Below are 8,230 nucleotides of genomic sequence, written 5' to 3' on the forward strand. Positions count from 1 at the left end.
TTTTCTTTTCTACACAGAGAGAAAGTATACAGAAATTCAGGCAACAAAAGGTTAATCAAAGGGCACAGAAGCATTAAATTATTATAAATATAACCACAGTGTCATCATATTCCTAAAGTGACAGTGAAAACTGAATACTCATAAATGTCAAAAACAGGATTGATTTTGCCATTATAATATCATTTATTTATCAGAGGATGCTCTTTATTATCTAGTAATCCTCAAGATGTCCTTTACTCAGCAGGCCATCAGCAGATTTGTGGTTTTGATTTAGGACACTTAGGACACCTGGAAGCAAATCCTTTTGTGTGTATGTGTGTGAGTGTGTGAGTACTTAGGCACAGAATGTGTATGAGTGTGTATGCACAGTCAGATTTCATTAAAAAAAATTCTTTTATATGTTGTTTCAGGCACTAAGAACAGAAATAATCTTGAAAATGGCCCCTTGTACAAAGAGACTATGAACATGGACATAATTTAATTACACATCTCAGGGCTTACTTTCTGCTATCATAAATAGGGTTCAGCAACCGAGACAAGGTAAATGAATTTGTATTCTCAAAAAGTGGCAGAAAACAGTATGTTGGTTATATTGGTTTTTATGAAATGATAAAATTTGCTTTCATAGCTAAACTTTGTATTATAGCTGTGTGGTACCAACTATGAATTAAAGGCTTCATGCTTGTAGTTTTCATTGGACGCCAGTAGATGGCAGATCTATTTACTTTACCATTAGGCCAGCTCTATCCTATTTCTTTTCTAATGAACAGAAAATTTTAAAATCTTGGATTTATCATCTATTCATGTTTTATTGACTGATTATCACCTTATTCAGCTATAAAACTCACAGTAGTTTTCACAAACGAATAGTTGGGATATGATGATTAGTTTCTGCTTGGGAAATTGAAATAGATCAGGTTTGTGCTTATAAGATACCTCTTGTCAATGTGTTCTTGGGGGCAAGGTTCCGATGGAAGGGATTTTTTTTTTTAACCAAATAATAATTCATGTAAGTTTCAGACAAGGAAATTGAAATCAACAGAATGCCTGAAGTCAAAGGAAAGGATGAGAAAAATTGGACCAAGTGTCCAAATGGAAGTTGGGTGATCAAGAAAAGTTTTCAAGTCAAGAAAATCACGGACTAGAGCCTGAAAGTGAAAGTGAAGTCGCTCAGTCATGTCCAACTCTTTGCAACCCCATGGACTGTAGCCCACCAGCCTCCTCAATCCATGGGATTTTCCTGGCAAGAATACTGTAGAGGGTTGCCATTTCCTTCTCCAGGGGATCTTCCTGACCCAGGGATTGAACCCAGGTCTCCTGCATTGTGGCAGACTCTTTACCATCTGAGCCACAAGGGAAGCCCTTCAGTTCAGTTCAGGGAAGCCCTAAATAAGGTCAAATCTGGGTTCAAGACAGTTTAACTCTTTGTCTGTATACACTGTGTTAATTTCCTATTGTAACAAATAACTGCACATGGAGTTGTTTGAAACCAGGGGAACCTATTAAGTTCTGGAGGTCAGAAGTTCAAAATGGGCCTCACTGTGTCAGCAAGGCTGTGATCCTTTCAAGGGGTGAGTCCATTTTCTTATTTTTTTTTTTAAAGTTTTTAGAGGCTTTGAAATTCCTTGGATCTGGGCCACTTCCATTTTCAAAGCCAGTAGTGCTCTATTGACTCTTCCTCAAAGTAGAGCACTGTTACTCTTACCAACTGCCTTCCTCTCTCTCTCATAACGACCCTTGTGATAACAATATACTCACCTGGATAATATAGGATAAGTCTTTCCATCACATGCCAGCTGATTAGCGGCCTTAACTACTCTAGTTCATCCTGAAATATTAATTACTGTTTCTATTTAACAACATGTGTCTACAGGTTCTGAGGATTATGGTATGGACATCTGTGGAGTCATTATTCTGCCTACCATAGACATTGAGCCTTTTCCTCTCATTGCTGGCAGGGTAGACAAGCTTAAAATAGTCTGGACATATGGACTGAATATGTGTTGTTGTTCAGTCACTAAGTCATTTCTGGCTTTTGTGACCCCATTAACTACAGCATGACAGGCGTCCCTGTCCTTCACTGTTTTCTGGAGTTTGCTCACTCATGTTCATTGAGTCAGTGATGCCATCCAGCCATCTCATCCTCTGTCATCCCCTTCTACTCCTGCCCTCAATCTTTCCCAGAATCAGGGTCTTTTCCAATGAGCTGGCCCTTTGCATCAAGTGGCCAAAGTATTGGAGCTTCAGCGTCAGTCCTTCCAGTGAATATTCAGGGTTGATTTCCTTTAGGGTTGACTGGTTTGATCTCTTTGCTGTCCAAGGGACTCTCAAGAGTCCTTTCCAGCACCATAGTTTAAAAGTATATGTGTAACCTTGCAAAATTCATATGCTGAAATCCTAACTGCCAATGTAATGGTATTAGGATGTGGGACCTTTTTCTAAAAGAGACCCAAGAGAGAGCTCTAATTCATTTCTCACCATGTAAGGAGGGCAGAGTTAGAGGACAGCAGTCTGAAACCTAGAAGAGGGCCCTCTCCAGATCCTAACCATGGTGGCACCCTGATCTTGGACTTCCAGCATCCAAAATTATGAGAAAGGAAAGTCTACTGTTTATAAGCTGCCCAGAAAAGGAAATGGCAACCCACTCCAGTACTCTTGCTTGGAAAATTCCATGGACAGAGGCGCGTGATAGGCTACAGTCCATGGGGTTGCAAAGAGTCAGGCCTGACTGAGCGATTTCACTTTCACTTCCCTTTTTCGTATGGTATTTCACTAAAGTAGCCAAAATGACTGAGACAGATTGTAAAACTAAACAGGTTGGACCAAATAAACATACAATTCTGTGGTTACCTCTGGTTTATATAACTTAAAATCTAATTCTCTGCACAATGATAACAACTGGAGTTAAGGAAAGACTGGGTTGGGATCACTTTCCTTGTTGTGAGTTGTTTAAATAGCAAGCACAAACTTTTTGTGATTCTCTTTCATTCTTTTGAATACGAAGCATCTTTTCAACAGTTCTTCATACTATATTGATACCTTGGACTTATCTGTTTCCCTTGAAGCCAAAGAGAATAAGAATTATGTCTTTGCTTATAATTTACTTATTTAACTATTGAAATTGAGAGACTGTGCCATTTCTTGTGTTGGCATTTAGAGCCTCAACTCTGATTTTGCTAATATATTCACTCAGATCACTGTGACATTCATAAAGTTCTAATAGCTAAGAAGTCTTATCAAGTAAGATTCTTGTCAAGTAATAGACAATTGACCAAAAATTATCTCAGGACTCATGGACATCCTGTATTTTTAATGGTTTTCAAACTTATTTCTACAACAGAATTATCTGGGGAGCTTTAAGAATAATAAAATGGAGTTCACACCAACCAATTAAGTTAAAATCCCTGGAGATGAGGCCTAAATGTTAGTATTTGAAAGCTCCCCAGGTATTCCGAATGTGCAGCCACAGTTAAGAACTTCTCTGTCTAGTTTTTTTTTTTTTGTCCCTATTTTTTATTCTTCTCTTATCTGCCTTTCTTCCCCTGTACTCTGGGTATGGCTGAAAGATTACCTTTTCCATGTAATAGAGGGAGTTAATTGGAAGCCTCTGTTTTTATTGAAGCTGCCAGGCTATATTTCCTATAGAAAACCAAACTGGCTTATTCCTGACAGCAACTGCTTTACCTGTTTCTCTGAATCAATAGATAAATAAAGGTACAAACATATTCAAACAGATAACAGTAAAGGTTTCTCCACAGGCACCAAGAAGTTTTAAGTTACTCAAGTGTTCTATATTTATAGATGATAATGTTTTTAAAAAGAGATACTGAGTTATGATTACCATAAACCTCTGGCAAGTTTGTCAAAAGTATACGTTCAATTTGAGTCGTTTGCATTTATCTCTTTATCACTTGAAACCAGCCATATTTAAACTACTTGGAACTGACTTCATAACAGTTTACTATTGTGTACAATGTTTGAATATGAATAATGCTAAAGGCACCATGAGATGTCACAGAAATTAAATACCTCTTGTGTCATGGCACCTCTGAATGCTATTTTACTTGCAGGGCTTTGTGTTTCACAAATATCTGGTAGTTTTTGTGCAGTGACATTATAGTATTTTATTACAGACAGTTCTGCATAGCATCTTATTACAGGCTTGGAAGAAAAGGAAGTTAATTTATTTGCCTCATACGCGTGTAGTCAACAATGTAATTGTGCTTTTTCATGCCAATAGATTTTTGCCCTTCTTTGTATGTTAATGGATTTGGTCATTTTAGAAATATATATTTTGAATACATGTATATGTATGGCTGAGTCCCTTCACTGTTCACCTGAAACTATCATTAATTGGTTATACCTCAATTCAAAATAAAAAGTTCAACATATAAATATACATTGAATATATTACTATACAGAGTTAAACATTATATACAAGGCTTCCTCCTTTAAGGCTTATTGCTGCTGCTGCTGCTGCTAAGTCGCTTCAGTCGTGTCTGACTCTGTGCGACCCCATAGACGGCAGCCCACCAGGCTCCCCCGTCCCTGGGATTCTTCAGGCAAGAACACTGGTTGCCATTTCCTTCTCCAATGCATGAAAGTGAAAAGTGAAAGTGAAGTCGCTCAGTCAAGTCTGACTCTAGCGACCCCATGGACACAGCCTACCAGGCTCCTATGTCCATGGGATTTTCCAGGCACGAGTACTGGAGTGGGGTGCCATAGCCTTCTCCAAAGGCTTATTGAATCTCCTGCTAATGGATAATTTCTCTCTATTTTTGTAACAGTGTTCCCAGAGTGAGAGCTTGGGCTGCATACATATGACAGATTTGTCTAGGTCTAGCTTGTCCTGAATGCTCACTGTATCAGCCAACTGAGAGCTAATTTACATGTTAACTACGAGTCTGAAGTACATGTGGACCTCCATGACTAAGACATCAAAGCTACAGTGAAAGAATTGTCTCTCCTTCATTGTAATGTCCTCAGAGGGGAATAGAGTCATCTTGAGGAAAGAGAGGGTTGAGGTGTATTATGGTAGGTGGAGAAACCAAGGTCTAATATGTCTAATACATCCCATTCTAAGACACTGAGATTGTCTCCCAACCCCCACATTAGTGTCAAAGCAAAAATTGCACTGATAAATTTAGATAAGCAAGGAAAACTATTCCTGATTTTTGCGACAGGGGCAAGAGACTAAACTTAACTACACTGAAACAAAAGGTGAAGGGTTTGTGATCACTTAGTGATAGACTTCAGTAAGTGTTAGTTGCTAGTTGTGTCTGACTCTCTGCGACCCCATGGACTGTAGCCCACCAGGCTCCTCTATCCATGGAATTCTCTAGGCAAGGATACTGGAGTGGGTAGCCATTCCCTTTTCCAAGGGATCTTCCTGACCCAGGGATCAAATCCAGGCAGATTCTTTACTATCTGAGCCACCAGAGAAGCCCTTTCTAGTACCAAAGTGAGCTAATAGAAAAGTACTGATGGGCATTGGGGAATAGGTTGATCAGTGAGATGTTGAACACATTGAGTTTTCTGGGTTTGCAAATATTTCTCTCTGCTATTACACCATCTGTGTTTGTTAATTGGCAGTCATCAAAGTTAGGCTCCCATTTCCCCATAGAGACTAGAAGACTGGGATGCCATATATTTCAGTGTTTGCCTTTCAAAGACATGTTTCCCAAGTCCTTGAGAAAGACATTTCCTGGGTTGTAAAACTGGCAAGTCTAGGAGAAGAATTACATACATTTCAAAGCAGCAGAAAAAGAATTCACAATTTCAAATTCTCTAAAGTAGATGCACTAAGAAAAGGGAGGTCAGGGGCTTATAGTCAGGAAGGAATCTGTTTAAGTTTTAGTCAGGCTGAGGGCAATGTTAGTCCATCTTTGCCACAGGACAAGTGATGAAGTCTCAAGGACAGGTGACCTCAATAAAGACTGATTCAAATAAAAAGTTATGCTGTGAAATCTTCTGTAATAAAACAAAGACACAGGACAGAGCTAAAGGAGAAAGGGACATTTCTCAATGTCATGTTTGCCCTGTAATCATTGAGGCAGAAAGAAGAAAATCTCTGTCAGGTCTGGTGAAGAGCAAGAGTCCAGGAAAGATCAAAAGGAAGTTATGGCAGAGCTGATGCCAGGCACCGATTGGGGGAGTAGCTGGAAGGTTTAGTTCTCCATTTGGTTAGAGTGACAACCGTGGTGACAAGTCTAGAAAAACCACTGGAAGTAATGGAGGATGGCAACTACTTCTCATGGACACATGTGAGCACACCATGAACTGCTGTGGATCAAAGGAAGGTATTTGGAAATCTTTAGGGTTTCAGTGACATTGTTGAGAGAGGTGATGCTAGGAAGTTTCCTTATTTTTCTTCTTCTGATTCTGTGGAATCATTCAGATTGGTGTAATTTTTGGAGCAGTATATTATGCTGAAAAATAAATATATACTATAAAAATAATATATACTATACTGACAGACAGTTTACTTAGAAATATTGTTCAAATAAAAATGCCTATTTCAGTTTTGCCACTTAAGTATAAGACCCCCTGGAGGAGGGAATGGCTACCCATCCAGTATCCTTGTTTGGAGAATCCCATGGAGAGAGGATCCTGGTGGGATACAGACCTTGGAGTTGCAAAGAGGTGGACATGACTGAAGGGATTGAGCATGCATGCATGCATGGAAACTTGAACAAATTAAATTCCCTGTGTTTAGTTTTATTTTTTGTGTGAAATAAAAACAAAGATAGTTATTGCTCATTGTTACTGCAATAATTAAATGTATAAAAGCATAAAGCCCAGTACCTGGTACATGAAAAACCACCTGCAAATGTAAATTCTCTTTCTCTATTACAGTCCCATAAATGTACAGAGATGATGATGTATCAAACATATGCAATTATCTAATTACTCAAGAATTTAATTAATGTAAAAAGCTTGCCCATAATATTTACTTTCCTTAGATGGGATCTATACATAGAAAGTTTAGAGACTTTTAGAAAGTTTAGAAAGCCTCCAAATTAAGATACCTGAACCTCTTGGCCTCAATTAGTTGTATAATTCAGATGAAAAAGGTACAGTATTTTCTTCGCATAATGGCCTCAATTCTCTGATATATTTTGCATGTTTAGACATAACTAGTGAGCCAGGAAAACTGAATAAAATGACTGCAATTTGCAACTAGAGTATAACTAAATTAATTCTAGTAACAAATTTTGACAAGAGGAAATTTCATCATGCAATAAAGAGCTAATATATTTGCAAGAAATCTCTAACTTTTCTCACACTCACTGAAAGAATAAAGATACTATAGTATATAAATTGAACATCACTAATTTTGTTATGTGTAACCTATAGAGCACATATAAAATTATGTAATCTAAATCCATGCTTTACAAAGATTTCATGACATTAAAATAACATTAATAAAAAGTTATATTAAAAAGAGGTATAATTTTTATGCCTATCTGCAGGTATATATGTATGTGGTATTGTGAGATATGAACTGAATCTTACTGACTTTTTTGGATCTCTCTAAGTATTGAATTTTCCCTTCCAAACCTGGCTTTGTATAGCACTTGTTTCAGTGTAACTATTTTCATGAGTTTCTCTAGGTAATTGGTTTCATGTGATTATGCTTTCCCTGGCATCCATAGATACATCTTAAATACTGCTATCTCAAATTTTTTTATCACACAGATGCAGGAAGATTATAAAAAATGACTGTGTTGAATCCTTGTGCTTTAGCATTTCTTCTTTCAAAACTCTGTGTCCAAAAACCCATTTGCTTCTTTTGTGTCTACCAACCCTCTACCCTTGTGTTGTAGGCAGGAAGCTGTGATAATGTTAACTTACATGGCAAAAGGAACTTTGCAGATATAATTAAGGATAAGAACCTTGAGTTAGGGAGATTAGACTGGATTATTCAAGTGTATCCAATCTAATCATACATGTTTTTAAGGTAGAAAGCTTTTCTGGGCTGAAGTCAGAAAGAGCAATGACCACTGAAGAACGATCAGAGAGAAGAGGCATTTCTGGCTTTGGAGACAGAGGACAGGGATGTGGAAGATGGTGCTAAGGAATGCAGGCACCCTGAAGCTGAAAAAGGGAAGGGAACAGATTTTCTTTTAGAGCATCTAGGAGAAAATGTAGACCAGCTGACATCTTGTTTTCAGCCGATTGAGATGGTGTTCCTATTCTGACCTACAGAACTATAAAACAATGAGTTTGC

Source organism: Cervus canadensis, chromosome 30 (assembly GCF_019320065.1).
Source record: "Cervus canadensis isolate Bull #8, Minnesota chromosome 30, ASM1932006v1, whole genome shotgun sequence".
NCBI classification, from domain to species: domain Eukaryota; kingdom Metazoa; phylum Chordata; class Mammalia; order Artiodactyla; family Cervidae; genus Cervus; species Cervus canadensis.